The 18,833-nt window shown below is 39.4% G+C and overlaps 1 long non-coding RNA gene across 1 annotated transcript in view; it reads right to left on the bottom strand.

The window, feature by feature from the left end:
- Positions 1–732: 732 nt before the first annotated feature.
- LOC134737332 (uncharacterized) overlaps positions 733–18,833 on the bottom strand; it is a 43,003-nt gene continuing 24,902 nt past the window's right edge. The window contains exon 3 of the long non-coding RNA XR_010122130.1: positions 733–944. This is a non-coding gene — a long non-coding RNA (uncharacterized lncRNA). The remainder of the gene's footprint in view (positions 945–18,833) is intronic.

Genomic DNA, 18,833 nt, shown 5'->3' with positions numbered 1-18,833 from the left:
GTGGACAATGACGGTCTGTCACAGGAAGGACAGCTCTGCACTGTGATTTGCCCTAGAGCATCCCTTCCAACACACACACACACACACACACACACACACACACACACACACACACTCCAGTGGATCAGGCCAATGCTAGACTTTACTAGAGACCATAACCATGCTCGGTTCCTTCCCCTTCCCTATTCTGCCTCTCTCATCCCTTACAAGTTTTTTTCCTGAAGAATATTCACTAATAACACACATGCCCCAAACCCTCTTACAGGATCTAGTCTAAGGCTATGCCATTGCCATCTCTCTGGGAGGCAAAAAACAATTTTCAAGTTTACTTAGACCAACTGGAAGACTAATTCAACAACGGGTGGATTTCAGAAGAGATGAAAATCCTATAGTACATTTAGGGGAAATAAAAAAAATTCTCCAAATAGAAATTTATGATACCGAGGTACTAATTAAGACTGAACATGGAGAAAAAAGATCCAGCCTCAGTTGATTTCATAAACCAAACATTAATTAGCAATGATGGCACTATTGTTAAAAGCAGAAGTACTCTGAAGAAATATAATGTCTGAACAGGCAAGAAAAAGTCTTCCATTATTTTCTGAATTGGTCAAACTCTTAATATAGTAGTATATCCTATTTGATAAAAGAGAGTGTGAAGAAGCCTGGGCACGGTGGCTCATGCCTGTAATCCCAGCACTTTGGGAGGCTGAGGTGGGTGGATCACCTGAGGTCGGGAGTTCGAGACCAGCCTGACCAATATGGAGAATCCCTGTCTCTACTAAAAACACAAAATTAGCCAGGCGTGGTGGCACATGCTTGTAATCCCAGCTACTCAGGAGGCTGAGGCAGGAGAATCGTTTGAACCTGGGAGGCAGAGGTTGCAGTGAGCTGAGATCACGCCATTGCACTCCAGCCTGGGTAACAAGAGGGAAACTTCGTCTCTAAAAAAAAAAAAAAGAGAGAGAGAGTGAAGAAACTAGACTATGTGGGGTACAGCAACACAATTGATTAAAGTGCAAACAGTAGGCTCTATGTGCAGAAGATCTTTGAGAGGAGAAGCATTTTATCATTGACATTGTTAGGAATTGCTGGAGAATGCTGATAAAAAGTAGACTGATTTTTAGTCAATTATATGATTGTTTTAAAATTCTCTACAGACAATATAACTTCCTATTGCCTCTGCCCATAGAGACTGCTCCCTGCTCTTTGCTCTTGGTACAATACAATAATGATTTTCTCACCTGACAAAAGACTGGAGAAAAGTAACAAGGATGTTTTAGAACATTGCTATGCAAGGCAGGGTCTATGGACTGGAACTGGTCTGTGACAAGGTAAGTACAGAAATCTAGAGTAACCTCTTAGACATTTTTCATAGCAATTTTATTTTCCTGATATCCAGTATCACCTTCTAATAATTCATTTCCACTGTATTTTATAAAATCTACTGGGCTGTGACAGAAAATTTTAAGAGACTGCCCTTCACCATGAGTATTTTGAGAAACATTAGTTTATAAGTGTCCTGTTGATACACTCTGGAGTATTTTTGATTAAACAAGATTGCAACTTCTCATGAATCTATGAATCTAAAAACACACCAAATGGCTAGGCTTGGGAAAAGAATGGACTAGATGTCACCAAAGCTGAATATTAGAACATAGCGCTATTACATTAGGACAATTTTAAACATCTGATTCTATCCTGGGACAAACTTACTATGGTTCTCCTAGTATAAAGCTCGTTAATATTGAGGAGATAATGCTGTGAATTTCCTTTCCTGAAGGTAACAGACTGAAATGCGAACAGTGCTCACCTTGAATTCTTTCATAGGGCAGAATACGGGCAATGGGAAGGATGACGTGAATATAATTAATAATATATGGATGACTGTGTGCAAAAAAGAGTAGGAGGGATTCACTGTTCGATCCCAGAGCAGTGATAGCTGGGCTGACTAAGGCAGTATATAATGGAAGACATTTCTGACTGAAATAATTAGGGGAAGAATGAAAACGTCAATCTCTTAGTGACAAGAATTTCTTTTTACTCCAATTTTAGTAAAGATTCTCCCCTTGGTTCTTCTGTCATTTGAAATCTTCTTAAAGTAGTTTGGCATTTCCTTTTCAAAATGCCACCAGTCATGATTCAGGTAGCAATTTAGCTTCACAATCTTAGCTTTTTCTATGTTAGAACACAGAGTAGAAAGAAGGAATATTTATCTCACAGGGGATTTTAAATCTGTGACTTAAAAAAATTCTACTATAGATATTACAGAGTATAATTATTAGTTATCTTCATTATTCATCCATTCACTTCATACTTTATGGCATAATAGGAAATAATCTTTTGGCAAATGAATAGAGTAAATGAACAGAAAACAGACTGGAATAAATTTAAGTCAGAGGAATGCAAGATATTCTTGCCTATGGGGGGAAAAGGTTTTTTTTCTTTTTGAATCTATTATGTTTGAAAAACAGTCTAAAAAACATCCATTGTTCAACTCATTCCAGCAGTCAATGAAGCTAAAACATGTAGATATATCAGTGTCCAAATGCTTTATTCTTACAATGTTTCTTGCAAAACACAAGCATGTTTTACTGTTTTTTTCTTTTACTGTTTTTTTAAAAGACAGATCAGAGATATTTCTTAGATTACCACAGGCTCTATAGAAAACATTCTTGATCCAATAACCCATCATCCAATCTGGAGTTCTGCCTGTAGTCAAATGGCTACTACCAACCAACAAATATACTATCATATGTTTAATAAATGTACAAAAAGCTCTAATATTAAATATCTATCTCAGGACCTTGTTCAACATCAAGTTCCACTAAGTAATCAGTCTTGCCTTTTTGAAATTCTTTATGTCTTATTTGAATTTTTCCTGTAATCATTTAGCCCCTCTTTCTAATAGCTTTATAGCATATAGGTTCTTTCAATAACTATTTTGGTAAAATTGGACAATGTATGAGACTCACAACCACGACTACTTGGTAGTTTTCTGATTGAACTTGAAACTTGCTGGATTTTTATTTTCTTTTCTCAACTTTTTAGATTTAGGGAGTGCATGTACAGGTTCGTTACAAGGGTATATTGTGTGATGCTGAGATTTGGGGTACAATTGAACCCATTTCCCAGGTAGTGAGCACAGTACCCAATAGGTGGTTTTCCACCCTTGCCACCCTCCCTCTCCACTCTAGTAGTCCCCAATGTCTACTGCTCCTATCTTTATATCCATGAGTACCCAATGTTTAACTCCCACTTATAAGTGAGAACATGTGGTATTTGGTTTTCTGTTCCTGTGTTAGTTAACTTAGGATAATGGCCTCCAGCTGCACCCATGTTGCTGCAAAGGACATTGATTTCATTATTTTTTATGGCTGTGTAGTATTTCATATATACACCACATTTTTTCTGTATCCAATCTACCATTCATGAGTACCTAGGTTGGTTGGTTCCATGCTTTACTACTGTGAATAGTGCTGCGATGAATATACAGGTAAATGTGTCCTTTTGGTAGAACAATCTATTTTCTTTTGGATATATATCCAGTAATAAGATTGCTGGGGTTGAATGGTAGTTCTAAGTTATTTGAGAAATCTCCAAACTGCTTTCCACAGGGTATTAACTAATTTACCTTCCTACTAACAGTGTATAAATGTTCAGTTTGAGATCTTTCTAACTTCTTGATGTGAGTGTTTAGCACTATAAACTTTCCTCGTAACACTGCTTTGCTACATCCCAGAGCTTTTGGTATGTTGTGTCTCTGTTTTTTTCTTTTTTCTTTTTTCTTTTTTTTTTTTTGCGACAGAGTTTCACTCTGTCACCAAGGCTGGAATGCAATGGCACGATCTCAGCTCACTACAACCTTTGCCTCCCGGGTTCAAGCGATTCTCCTGCCTTAGACTCCCAAGTGGCTGGGACTACAGGTGTGCACCATCACGCCCAGCCAATTTTTCTGTTTTTAGTAGAGACAGGGCTTCACCATGTTGGCCAGACTGCTCTTGAACTCCTGACCTCAAGTGATCTGCCTACCTTGGCCTCCCAAAGTGCTGGAATTACAGGCATGAGCCACCGCACTGGGCTGTGTCTCTGTTTTTACTCATTTCAAAGAATTTTTTGATTTCTGCTTTAATTTCATTGTGTACCCAAAAGTTACTCAGGAGCAAGTTGTTTAATTTCTGTGTAATTGTGATTTTGAGAGATCTTCCTGGTATTGATTTCTATTTTTATTCCACTGTGGTCCGACAGTATGTTTGGTGTGATTTTGATGTTTTTGAATTTATTGAGACTTGCTTTACAGCTGAGCATGTGGTTGATTTAGAGCATGTTCCATATGCCAATGAGAAGAATGTATATTCTGTGGTTGTTGGGTGGAGTATTCTGTAGATATCTATTAGGTCCAATTGGTCAAGTGCCAAATCCAGAATTTCCTTGTTAGTTTTCTGCCTTGACCTGTCTAATGCTGTCAGTGGAGTGTCGAAGTCCCCCACTATTTTTATGTGGCTAAGTCTTTTCATAGGTCTAGGAGTACTTGATTTAAGAACCTGGGTGCTCCAATGTTGGCTGCAAATACATTTAAAATAGTTAAGTCTTCTTATTGGATTGAATCCTTTATCATTATGTAATGTCCTTCTTTGTCCTTTTTTACTGTTGTTGGTTTAAAGTCTGTTTTATCTGATATAAGAATAGTACCTCCTGCTCTTCTCTGAATTTCATTTGTACAATAGATCTTTCTCCATTCTTTACTTTGAACCTATGGGTGTCATTACATGTGAGATGGGTCTCTTAAAGACAGCAGCCATTTTTTTATCCAACTTGTAACTCTGTGCCTTTTAAGTGGAGCATTTAGATCATTTATTTTCAAGTTTAATGTTGACATGTGAGATTTTGCTCCTGTCATGACATTTTTAGCTCGTTACTTTGTAGTCTTGATTGTGTAGCTGCTTTATAGGGCCTTTGGGCTATGTACTTACGTGTGCTTTTGTGGTAGCAGGCATCATTCTTCCATTTCTATGTTTAGAACTCCCTTAAGGATATCTTGTAAGATTGGACTTACGGTAATGAACTCCCTTTGTATGTGCTTGTACGGAAAAGATTTTCTCTTTCACTTATTAAGCTTAGTTTGGTGCGGTATGAAATTCTTGGTTGTAATTGCTTTTCTCTAAGGGTGTTGAAAATAGGCCCCCCATCTCTTCTGGCTTGTAAGGTTTCTGTTGAGAAGTCCCCTGTTCCCTGCGTTCCCTTTGTAAGTGATCTAACCCTTTTCTCTGTCTGCCTTTAAGATTTTTTTTCTTTTGCTTTGACCTGGGAACATCTGATAACTATGTGTCTTGGGGATAGTCATCTTGGATAGTATCTTGCAGGGGTTCTCTGAATTTATTGAGTTTGCATGTTGATCTCTAGTGAGACTGGGGAAGTCCCCTGTTCCCTGGGGTTCCCTTTGTAAGTGATCTAACCCTTTTCTCTGTCTGCCCTTAAGATTTTTTTCTTTTGCTTTGACCTCGGAATATCTGATGACTATATGTCTTGGGGACAGTCATTTTGGATAGTATCTTGCAGGGGTCTCACAATTTATTGAATATGCATGTTGATCTCTAGTGAGATTGGGGGAATCTTCATGGAATATACCCTCAAATATGTTTTCCACATTGCTTACTCTCTCTCCTCAGGAATGCCAATAAATTGGAGGTTTAACCTCTTTACATAATCCCATATTTCTCAGAGGTTTTGTTCAATTTTTAAAGTTATTTTTTCTTTATTTTTGTCTGACTGGGTTGATTCAAAGCACCAACCTTTGAGCTCTGAAATTTTTTCCTCAGCTTGGTCTAGTCGGTTGTTAAGGCTTCCAATTGTATTTTGAAATTCCTATAGAGTTTTTCAATTGCAGAAGTTCAGTTTGGTTCTTTCTTAAAATGGCTATGTCATTTTTCCACTCTTGGATAGGTTTACTGGCTTCCTTGGATTGAGTTTCAGCTTTCTCTTGAATCTCATTGAGCTTCCTTGCCATCTAGCTTCTGAATTCTATGTTTGTCACTCAGAAATTTCAACTGGGTTAGGATCCATTGCTGGGAAGCTAATGCAATCCTTTGGAGGTAAGGAAACACTCTGAATTTTTTAACTGCTGTAGTTCTTGCACTGATTCCCTCTCATCCGAGGGTTGATGTTTCTTTATCTTTTTGAAGTTGCTGTCATTTGGATGGGGCTTTTTGTGTTATATTCTTTTCTTTCCTTGAGGGTTTGACTGTGGCGTGTACTATGTATAGTCAATTGGCTTCAGTTCTAGGGGATTTCAAAGGGCCAAAGCTCTGTATGTATTCCTCAGTTGTGGCTAGTTTCCTACGCTGGGTTTTGCAGATGTGTGCTGAAGAAATTTTTCTTTGGTGGTGTAATTCAGGCTGTGAACCTGGAGATGGCGCTTAGGAGGGAGTGCTGGCAGACAGGTGGCTTTTACTCAACCATGAGCTTCTTTTATAGTTCAGTGCCTTCACGGCAGTGCTCTGGGGAGAGGGAGACAACAGGAGGTGACAAGAGATAACCTCCTCACCAAGTCCCTTTCAGGGCTTTGGGCAAGTACCTTCCAATCACTGGTGCTGCACCCACATTTCCATAGCCCCAAGGGAGGCTGTGGCAGGCTACACTTCCCCCTCCCTTGGGGGTGGCCTCAGCCAAAGGTTAGGTCACCAGAAAGCCTGCAACTCCCTGGGGACCTGCTGTTCCTCTGTGCCTGGCAGAGTCATAGCAGGTTGTGGGGTATGTCTGTGGGTGGTCTGGTGATGCAGTGGGTCAAGGGTGGCAGATCTCTGGGCAGGGTGGTGGTGCTGGGTGTGTAGCTAGTGTGGTGCCCATGGCTCAGGGGTTTTTTGCCCAGCAACAGCTGTGGGGCCCTCCCAGTTCACACTGCCTTGAGCAGATCTCCCTCCAGTGTCTGCCTCAGGAGCAAGCTCACTCAGCTAGATTTGCAAACCCCGAGACTTCTGTGGTAGACTATGGGGCTCCCTTGGGCAGAAGCTGTAGCTGGTCAACAGGCTACAACCCTCCCAGACTGGTCTTGCAAAGGGAAAGATGCCTAGCTCCCATGCTGGCTCATGAACCTGTGCCTCACTCTTCTCAGTATTCTGAGAGTGGGGGCTCCTCCCCCACTTGAACTCAGACCACAGATGTCAGCTTGATACCCCTGGGCAGTGTGCTAAACCCTGAAGGGTTGGGACCAGGTCCATAGCTTTGTCTTCTGGCCCCTTGAGGTCGAGCATCAGTTGTGCTGGGGGTGCCAAAATACTCCCAGGCCACTGGCAAAACACAGGCAGAGCACTAGGGGCTGTGCTTTGTGTGCCTGCTTACAGGGGGGCGGCCAGCAGACAAGGGGGCAGGCAGATCAGATATGCCTTGGTCCCATGCGAAAGGCAATCCTGCTCTCTCCCAGCCCAGCAGTCAGCAGGGGCTAGAGCCTCTCAGAGAAAGATGGAGAGCCCTGGGGGATGGGTGCCTGTGGCTGTTTTGCTACAGCTACCCCGTATTTGAAACCTTTGTTGGTTTCATGTTGCATGTTGTGCGTGTTGGAGCTCTGCCTCTGCCTACTCTCCAGGCAGTCCCCTTGCCAATTCAAATGTCTGTGGGGTTCATGGGATCTCTTGTAGCTAAAATCCCAGAGTTCCATAGTGGGAGTGTGGTGCCCCAGAGGTCCTTCGCTAACCCCTTCCTTAGGACCCATTCAGTTCTGGGAGCCAGTCCTGGCATTTGGCTATTCCGTGTAGGCTTCTCAGCTTCCCTATTCTTCAACCTTGGTGTCTGCATTGCCGCTCTATGAACCTTCAGTGTTTTCTCTCAAAAGATCTGTTCAAAGTATGATGGTTTATTCAACATTTTGTTTTCTGTGGATGGAAGAGGGGTTTACTGGCTGCATCTAGTCAGCCATCTTGTCCTTCTCCTCGAGATTAGCCTGGACTTTTCTTGCCCCTCCATATACCACAGGAAGCAATGCAGGACTCTCCTGACTGAAGCAAAGCAGAATCTACAGGGGAAACAGAAGGAAATAAAGCAGACGGAGGAGTCTCCTGGGAGTTTGTTCCCTGTGGAAGGTTTTAGATCTCCAAGGCTTCCTATTTGTAATCCAATTCCCCCCTGTGGCTAATAATTTCTGGCTGTTTATTTATTATTTCCAGAGGGAATATTACCCTTAACAATAAATACCATACTATATCAGAAGAAAGACCAAATAAAAACAGCAAGTGGGTGAATGTAGAACTTACCAACTCATATATTAATTATCCCTGGTGCAATGAAGGGTGGGAGAGCTCAAAAGGCTTTTCAAAGCTAAATTTCAAATGGCTGGTAGATCCCCACAGGCCTTGTGAGGCAGAGGGCAGAACGGGGAAGAAACTATTGCATATTACAATGGAACCATTTGTATTAGGAAATTTTGGAAAGCTTTAATATTAAAAATCTAAAATTTTATGTTTTATAAATATAAAATAGAAAGAGAAATCTCATTTCTTTATAAAAATCTCAAACAGAAAGACATGCCAATGGAAAATTAAAGTTTAATCTGTATAAATTTCCTTTGTCATTTAAGAAAAATTAATGATTGAGCCAGTCCATGCATTTATCACATTTGAAGTCTAAAACTCTTTTTCCATATCGAGAAAGAAATACTCATTTTTCTTGGCTAAATCACTTTGAATAGAGTGTACTTTTTTAAAAAATCAGAAATTCTGGACTCTGAGGGATAGTAAGCATACTGGTGGTCAGCTGTTAGCTGTGCGCGTTCTTCGGTTTCAATAGTGCTTGACTCAGCAGCCCTCTCTTGTAAAAATGGGGGGAAACATGACCTTCTAAAGCCATGGTAGGAACAGTGTGCCCCTCTGCCTCGAATGAATATGTTCCAGCAACCAGAATGCACATCAGAGGGCAGGGAGGCCAGAGCCCACCTGCTGCTCTGGTCTGGAAGGAGCCACGCCACAGGCAGGTCAGGAGCAGGGGCAGATCTTGTGGTGAAGAGCAGACCGGTTCCATCCCCCACCAGAACTAATTCCTCATTACTCTCGACTGCTTTTAATATCATGTGAACATATGCTGTGCCAGAGACCACATGGGCGGCTAGCTGTGGCAGGCAAGAAGGCTGTGGCAAGAGGAGGTGAGGGGGAAGTGACAAAGGCTTGCATCTCCACTCTACCCAGGAAATATGCCACCAGGGGCCTTGTTTTAGACAGAAAAAAAAAAGCCAACTGTTTTTCCTGCTCTCATACTCACCACACAACATGCTGTCAATACTTCACTTCTAAAACCAGTTGTGTGGCTTTTTCCCCTCTTACCAAGAAATTGTCCAGTGGACACCACCTAGGTGTACAATTCATTCTGACACTAGCTACCTGGAGTTACAGTCAGATCCCTCAGGTTAAGGGCTCAGTCCCACAGGACTGTCCCCTCTTCAGATGACAATCCTAAGTCTGGGTCCCTGAAACTTCTGACTAGCTGGCTCCAATTAGGGTTCCCATGGCCTGCTTCTTGGGTTCAATTAATTTGCTAGAGCAGCTCACAGAACTCAGGGAAATGGTTTACTTACATTTACTGGCTTATTATCAAGGACATTACAAAGGGTACAAATGAACAGCCAGATGAAAGAGATGCATAAGGCAAGGTATGAAGGAAAAGGCATGGAGTTCTCATGCTCGCTTTGGATGTGCCATCCTCTAGGCACCTCCACCTTTTCAGCAACCAGGAAGCTCTCTGATCTCTGTAATTCAGGGATTTTTATGAAGGCTTCATCATGTAGGCATGATCGATTCACTCAGTCTCCAGCCCTCTTCCCTCTCTGAAGGATGGGAAGGGGGACAGAAAGTTCCAAGCTTCTAATCAGGCTTGGTTTCTCTGGTGGATGGCCCCCATCCAGGAGACCATAAAAAGTCACTTCCTTAGAACAAAAGACACCCCTATCACCCAGGAAATTCCAAGGGATTAGGAGCTCTGTGTCAGGAACCAGGGACAAAGACCAAATATTTGAGTAAAAGATGTACCTAGCACCACTATTGCTCAGGAAATTACAAGGCTTTAGGAGCTCTGTGCCAGGAACTGGGGGTAGTGACCAAATATATATTTTTCTTATTATTTCATAGCCCTACTCATAAAAATGGTGATGGGCTCAGCATTTCCTATGTTCAATATCTGATGCAATATTAGATATACCCATCTCTTGTGATAGCTCAGAAGTTACCACTAGTATATAGCACCTCCTTACTCCTAAAACCCAGCTTCTGGAGTAATTAAAACTACCATGTACTTAAAGATGAATTCACATGCCTCAATTTTTCTAAACTTGAAGGTTCAGATGCCTCAATTTTTCTAAACTTGAAGGTTCTAGGTGGCTAAGAGACCTCCTTTTGGTGGATAATTTTTTTCTTTGAGATTTTTATTGTTTGTTGTTAAATACACTGAACACATACAAAGACAAAATTGCTTCAAATTCAAGTCAGGGACAGCTATAATTTATCTATGTTGGAAAAATAAAAAAGCTACAACTTACTTGGTTATGGTCATTTGAGTACAAAGAGCCTGATGTAAGTATCGACCCTAAGTTTCCTCACCTATTCATCTCACACTCACGTTTCAATTTATATTGGTCCAGATTTTCTTTCCTGAATTTTAATATTCACTGTTTACAGCTGTTCCATTGATTATCTCTCATTTGTTTCCCAGAAGGCATGTTTTCTTCAAAAGTACCTCATAAATCACTTTTGCCCATTCTCCCATTCAGGGAGGATATGTTCTTTTTTATGGATAGATATGATGGCACAATTTCTTCTCAAATCCAAATGATATAAAATTGTCTGTGAGCCACTGCTCAAATTTCTATTTTTACATCTCTCCCTGCTTTTGTAAAAGATAACTCCTCTGAACACAACTCAGATTTCTGTTCTTTTTGGTAACATGTATGCAACATCTTCAGTTTTTTTTAAGAACTATTTTTAGTTTATCTAATTTTAATAATCCCTGCGTTTCATCAGGAGGAACCAGAATTTCTGTTGAATCATGTGCCTTAACAAAGGAGTGAGTAACAAATCCTTAAAACGTTATTTTACTTCTTATGAATGATAATTACCTTGAATGTTGATTATCGTCATAGGCTATTGCTCAAGAGGAAGCCCAACTTATTTGCTGACAGATTGTGGCATTTCATGAAGAGGAACAGGTGTTTAGCTTAGGGGTTGGGGTTCTATTTACCTGGAGAGTCACAAATGTGCCAACATCCCTCATGTAGGCTTTTTGTAGATGAGGCCTCCCCTGGGGCACGTCTGTAAGAACTCCCCTTCCCTCTGGTTCTGGGAAGGGCTCTTCCCGCGGAATGTGGCTGCTCCCTCCCTTCTTCTCCTTTCCCTCCTCTTCTTCTATCCCAACTGCTGCTGCCTGAAGGTCTGGACTGATTCTGTCTTAATGCTCAGACTGACCAAACTAGAGCCAGGAAGCATTTGAAGAGATTAATAAAATATCCTTCCCAACTTGCCAGAACCACCAAGGGTCTGATTCCAGCTCTTGTGCCCTTTTTTGAGAGGAAAGCCCCAGACTATGACTTGAGTTTTGAGACGGAAGTTGCAATAAATGTTCACAAATCAACAATGTTATCAATAATGAGTCCAGTCTCTAGGACTATTAGCATGTTATTGCAATTCATCTGTTTAATTCCTATGAGAATTGGAAAAGTCTGACAAAGGAAAACACAGAAGATGATACACTGTTTTCATATAAGACTTCCTTCATGGAGAAGAGATTTCTAGTTTCACTGAAGATTACCAAGAGCTATCAATTTATTATAGATCCAGTTGTATCTGCTGCTCAGTTTATATTTCCCAGCCGATTTCCAGTGTCTAGATAATATGTTCCCTCTGGAAAGGAAACTTATAATCCACATACAACATTTCCCTTTGGTACTTGTAAAGTGTTTCCTTCAGTTTCTGTCAGCTGTATTTTAAGATGGGGAGCACTACTATTAATTTGGAGCTTGTCTGAAAGATGTAAGACTAGTAGACAGATCACTCAGATAACATAAAACATAGTTCAAAAAAGTAGATAATGGCTGTCTACACCTACTGCCCTCAAAAATATGAACAAGAACTTCCAGAAGACAGAAACATATTCAAAGGAAGTCAAGACAAAGTAATGCATTTTGGATATATACTACCTTCATGAAATGGAATTTGATGCTGGTAATACTATAAAAATTTTCAGGTTAGAATGGAAAAATCTTTTACTAAAGAGATAGTCTGATCTTAGGGAGATGTGCTTTTGAGTAGAATATTATTTGTTTGCATTATATTTCATGGAGAGGAAATCTGACATTTTGAAAGATTAGTATCATTGGATCTTCAGAGCATAAAAGAGAAATAACAGGTTGTCTAAGTGAATGGAAAGCATAAGCTCCCAAATATGACACACTCTAAGTCTCATTTTGACACACTTTACGTTTCACAAAAAGTGTAACAGGTTACAGATCTACCTTTAAAATTTCAGCTACACATCACACTGAGGCACTTTTTCCTATAATTATGGTGTTAATACATTTCATGTAATGTATTAATCAGTGACACCCTGATGTGTCAGGCAGCCAGCTGTACCCAGCAGGTTCTCACAACCTAGCAGATGGCCCAGGATTCAAACATACTACAACATCTGTTCTTCAGGAGACTCCTAGCCCAGCCCTTTTCCTTAAACTCAAAGAGCTTTTTTTCAACTATGTGTGGAAATAATTCTATTATCTTACATTACACAAGAACAGAATTTATATTTCAGGTTTCTGTTGGTGGTTGGGAAGGCAGGGATGAAAAGGAATATTTTTGAGCCCACAGTAGCAAATAAATGGAAGTAAATATACGTGCAAGGAAAGAAAGGGAAGGAAGGAGACAGAGAGATTTGTGGCCTGTAAGCAATGAAACCAGGGGGCAGGACCAATACAGCTGCCCTCTGCTCACTGCACCATCTGCTTTGCAGCTGGGACAATACCAGGGGCTGCATAGACAATTAACTTACTGCTGCAGAGGGCCACTCATGAGCCAGGTGCTGAACCACCTTTAACCTAAAAAGCAACCCAGTTGTCCCAGAGGATGGATTAATGCCAATCCATAACCTATTTAAGATGATTTGGGCAGCAAAATCTTTATAAATGTTTATTTTTTTTTTATTTTATTTTAAGGGACCGGATCATTAAAAGAAAACATTTATCTCTGAATTTCATTTCTTTATCTACAATTATCTGATGGTACAAGATTTCATATTTAGATAAGTTAGTACCAGTAGCATAAATAAAAGAGCTGGTTATAGATTCCTGAACTCTTGATCACAAAGAGCACTAGGAAGGTCAATGAGGATTGTGGCAAAAGTCATATGCATAAAAATCCAATGGGTAATTCTCTTCAAATTTTAGAATCTATAAAGGACTCTGTTCACTAAAAGTATAATTATCGGTAAATGAACTGTAGCAAATTGGTATTTTTATCTACTTAACAACAACTTGAAATACAGGTGTTACTGTTACTTTGAATTAGGGCAAAATAGTAACCTATAATTTTTTTAAAAATGCAACCAAGACATTATAAAACTAAATCTCAAAGTTCATCATTAAAAGGCAAATTAATAAAAACTGAATTAGGCCATAGGAAAGAGGGATTTCTTATTGTAAAATGAGCCAAAGCAAGTCATTAAATTGACAAACAGGATGAATATCTGATTCTGAAAACCAGAGCCAGTTTGGTAACAATTACTACATTACTACATAGGAAAGCTCTTGACGAGGCATATAAAATGGAAGAAGGGCCAAGATGAAGAGTTTCCAGAACTGGGGGCAAATGAAAACCTTAGTAAGTTCTTATATTTGCATACTTCTTCACTGAATAGTCCACTGCTATTGACAGCTGTTTGAAGTTACTTAATCTAATATACTCTCTAGAACATTTTCTAAAACCTTTATAGTGATCTTGGGGTGGTCTTGGAAGGGCAACATTGCTCGAAGGAAGCAGTTCCTAACTAAAGCTTTGACTTTCTAGAGCCAAATGGGGCCTATGAGAAACTCAGTGCACAGAAGGAAGACTCTGCGTTCTGCACAGCCTCTTCAACACTCTTGCTGCCTGCCTGCCCTCAGGTGGATCTGCAGAGCAGGGACCAGTTGAGGGCTGGGCAGGCTTACTGCTCAGTGCTGGGGATCCAGTGCTACATCAGATATACATAGTCTCAGATCAAGTCAGTAGACATTAGGATGAAAGAAAGGGGAACTAGAATAATTTCTAGTTATTCTCCTATTTTCCATACTCACTGTTTTAGATTTGGGGCTGCAGGATGGGAAAGGAGAGGAAAAGAAATAGAACTGAAAGAAAAAGGGAGCAAAGAATATAGAAATGAAAAATGAAATAAACACAACTCAGAAGTAATAATGGCTAATATATCTTGAGAATTTACTCAAAACCATGCTTCTTTGTTTACACACACGCAAAATATATGTACATGTTAATATATATTACATATTACACATTTATATAACACAGATATATTTAACATATTTTTTAAGGATGATAAATACTAAAAACACTACGAGCAGTGGTTTACTGGTAAAAATTTAACAACCAGCTCTCAAAAAAAAAAAAAAAAGCCTGATTTGTAGTGTTTGCCAATTTCCACCATTGCTAGTTTCAAGCTACCAACCTCATGTCACTGAACATGAGAGATGGGCCGAGATTCACAACAGCCCAGTAAGTAGCTCACCATTATATGCTATTTGCACTACACACATACAACAGATATAAATAACCCCAAAAACATAGATAACAGTAAAATATAGTCAAATAATTAGGAAATAAGTTTTGAGTATTTATTGCCTTTAATTTGATATAATTTAGTAAATTGTATAATAATTTAAATTTTTTAAAATTCCTGAAAATTTAACAATTGGTTTTTGCAAATAGTAATAAGCCCTCATATCACTGCCTATAAAATAAGTACTATTATTATCCCCATTTTACATTAAGAGGAAACTATGGATGAGAGAAGTTTAGGAATTTGCCTAAGATACCATAATTTGTGAATGGTGGAGCTGGGATAACAAACTCAGGCTCCAAAGCTGTTCTGCTACTCTGATGGAGAAGTACAGACTTAAAACAGGTCCCAGTGACTGAATTCACCTCTGTTTACATTCTAATTACTAGTTGTGGCTATTCTGGTGGAGAGGGTAGCTTTACTGAGAGGTGGATGATTTTCTAGCTTGGATGGGTAGAATGCTGGTTAGAGACCCTACCAAGCTAAAAACGACTAGTGCTTCTCTCCATGTGTCCCAGGAGGAAGCTGCATCTGAACTCAAGCTCAATATGCAGAATCTTATTGAATATACTTTGTGGAGAACAGCAATGTCAATTTACTTTTCTTCTTGAATTAAAGTTATCATAAGATGTCATTTCTGGCTAAGATGAGTGAATTGACTGAAACTTTTTAGTCATTGGGCTGAATCCATATTTTCTTCAGAATCTCCACAGAGATTTCTGAGTGGGTCATAATTCTAAATGAGAAAGACACAATATTCAGGGGAAACAATGTTATCATTCAAACGAAGTGTTATCTATGAGAGTTAACTGGTCATAACTATCACTAACACTACACTGACAAATAGCAAATTACTTTCTGTCATGACTTTTAGCAATTTTCATTTTATGCATATACTTTGAAATAATTATTATTTGAAAATTTAGAACAGAATAATATATATCCTATACATCCTATAAATTAATTCATCCTATATGAATTAATTTTATGTTTATAATCTACAGTTTTGGGCTGCATATTTAGAAATTCAAGCAAGTAAAACAATCCATATTCATTTTTGACCAAAAATGAAAATCATTTCAAAAGTCATTTAAAGCAACTAAATGTATAAAAACATTAATTGCTTGGAAGCTAATTCATTTGGGTTGTGAATTTACAAAGGTTGTGCTTCCTGTAGCCTCCATAGTAACAATAATAAAACAAGTTAATAGAATTAAATTTACATTCAATCAGTTTCAAAGATTAAAAAGTTGATGGATATACTGGAATGTAATTTTTAATAACCAAGTAAACCAATTACCAAATTCAGTGCTAGGCACATGTGTACTTCACAGCAAAAAAATAAAAATAATGTTTTAATCTATTTCAAATATCACTGAAGAATTCATTAATACATCTGCTTAATGAACCTATACAACCTCATTAATTTTCTTGTTCAGTTTTTCCTGGAGCCAATTCTACTAATGAATGCTGGCCACACTGATCACGAGTTCACTGCCTGCCAGAAGTGGAGTCCAGGTCATGCTAAAGACAGTGGGAAATAGGAATCAGAGGAGAGCTTGAAGAGATAGTGGTGGAACTCTTACTATAGGATTTGGGAAGTAACTTCAGCAGAGTCAGGTAAATCTGAACCCATTTCAGCTACTACATGTCCATTTTCCATCTTTCATGCCTATACACAACTCTTGTCAGCCCCTAAGTCCCTCAGAGCAATGTAACATTTGAGACCTGTCAGTAAAAGACTTCAGGATAATCTACTCTAAAGGTTCAAAGATTAAGAGTGGTAGCAGGGCATAGATGTGGCTTGAAAATCCTGCAGCCCCAAACCCAAATGACTTCCGCATAAGGAAGACGTGAGAGTTGCCTAAGGAACCTCTTCCATAGGACAACTACCACAGGCTTGGCAAGAACTGCTAGATGTTCAACAAAACCTTTTCCTTTACCTCCTGGCCACATAGCTAAACAACATTTAACTGCCTCCCTTGCACATGACTGAGTTATGACCAATAGAATGAGGACAGAACCATGTCAGCCATTTCCAGGCCTGGAAGTTTCATACAAACTTCCTATGTGATTCTTCTTCTTCTTAAACCCCATTTGCCAGCTGGATGCAGAGGATCCAGCAGCAAACTCTGATATCCTTAGCAGATGGGCTCTACTACCCCATCTTTTTTTTTTTTTATTTATACTTTTAAGTTCTAGAGTACATGTGCACAACGTGCAGGTTTGTTACATACGTATACATGTGCCATGTTGGTGTGCTGTACCCATTAACTCCTCATTTACATTAGGTATATCTCCTAATGCTATCCCTCCCCTCTCCCCTCCACCCCACTACAGGCCCCTGTGTTCAAGTGTTCTCATTGTTTAATTCCCACCTATGAGTGAGAACACGTGGTATTTGGTTTTTTCTCCTTGCAATAGTTTGCTGAGAATCATGGTTTCCAGCTTCATCCATGTCCCTGCAAAGGACATGAACTCATCTTTTTTATGGCTGCATAGTATTCCATGGTGTATATGTGCCACATTTTCTTAATCCAGTCTGTCATTGTTGGACATTTGGGTTGATTCCAAGTCTTTGCTATTGTGAATAGTGCAGCAATAAACATACGTGTGCATGTGTCTTTATAGCAGCATGATTTATAATCCTTTGGGTATATACCCAGTAACGGGATGGCTGGGTCAAATGGTATTTCTAGTTCTAGATCCTTGAGGAATTGCCACACTGACTTCCACAATGGTTGCACTAGTGTACAGTCCCACCAACAGTGTAAAAGTGTTCCTATTTCTCCACATCCTCTCCAGCACCTGTTGTTTCCTGACTTTTTAATGATGGCCATTCTAACAGGCGTGAGATGGTATCTCATTGTGGTTTTAATTTGCATTTCTCTGATGGCCAGTGATGATGAGCATTTTTTCATGTGTCTGTTGGCTGCATAAATGTCTTCTTTTGAGAAGTGTCTGTTCATATCCTTTGCCCACTTTTTGATGGGGTTGTTTTTTTCTTGTAAGTTTGTTTGAGCTCTTTGTAGATTCTGGATATTAGCCCTTAGTCAGATGAGTAGATTGCAAAAATTTTCTCCCATTCTGTAGGTTGCCTGTTCACTCTGTTGGTAGTTTCTTTTGCAGTGCAGAAGCTCTTTAGTTTAATTAGATCCCATTTGTCCATTTTGGCTTTTGTTGCAATTGCTTTTGGTGTTTTAGACATGAAGTCCTTGCCCATGCCTATGTCCTGAATGGTATTGCCTAGGTTTTCTTCTAGGGTTTTTATGGTTTTAGGTCTAACATGTAAGTCTTTAATCCATCTTGAATTAATTTTTGTATAAGGTGTAAGGAAGGGATCCAGTTTCAGTTTTCTACATATGACTAGCCAGTTTTCCCAGCACCATTTATTAAATAGGGAATCCTTTCCCCATTTATTGTTTTTGTCAGGTTTGTCAAAGATCAGATAGTTGTAGATATGTGGCATTATTTCTGAGGGCTCTGTTCTGTTCCATTGGTCTATATCTCTGTTTTGGTACCAGTACCATGCTGTTTTGGTTACTGTAGCCTTGTAGAATAGTTTGAAATCAGGTAGTGTGATGCCTCCAGCTTTGTTCTTTTGGCTTAGGATTGACTTGACAATGCGGGCTCTTTTTTGGTTCCATATGAACTCTAAAGTAGTTTTTTCCAATTCTGTGAAGAAAGTCATTGGTAGCTTGATGGGGATGGCATTGAATCTATAAATTACCTTGGGCAGTATGGTCATTTTCACAATATTGATTCTTCCTATCCATGAGCATGGAATGTTCTTCCATTTGTTTGTGTCCTCTTTTATTTAATTGAGCAGTGGTTTGTAGTTCTAGAAGAGGTCCTTCACATCCCTTGTAAGTTGGATTCCTAGGTATTTTATTCTCTTTGAAGCAATTGTGAATGGGAGTTCACTTATGATTTGGCTGTTTGTCTGTTATTGGTGTATAAGAATGCTTGTGATTTTTGCACATTGATTTTGTATCCTGAGACTTTGCTGAAGTTGCTTATCAGCTTAAGGAGATTTGGGGCTG

Source organism: Symphalangus syndactylus, chromosome 8 (genome assembly GCF_028878055.3).
Source record: "Symphalangus syndactylus isolate Jambi chromosome 8, NHGRI_mSymSyn1-v2.1_pri, whole genome shotgun sequence".
Classification (NCBI taxonomy): domain Eukaryota; kingdom Metazoa; phylum Chordata; class Mammalia; order Primates; family Hylobatidae; genus Symphalangus; species Symphalangus syndactylus.
The sequence above is the reverse complement of the archived record's forward strand: the minus strand, read 5'-3'. Positions and strand labels throughout refer to the sequence as shown.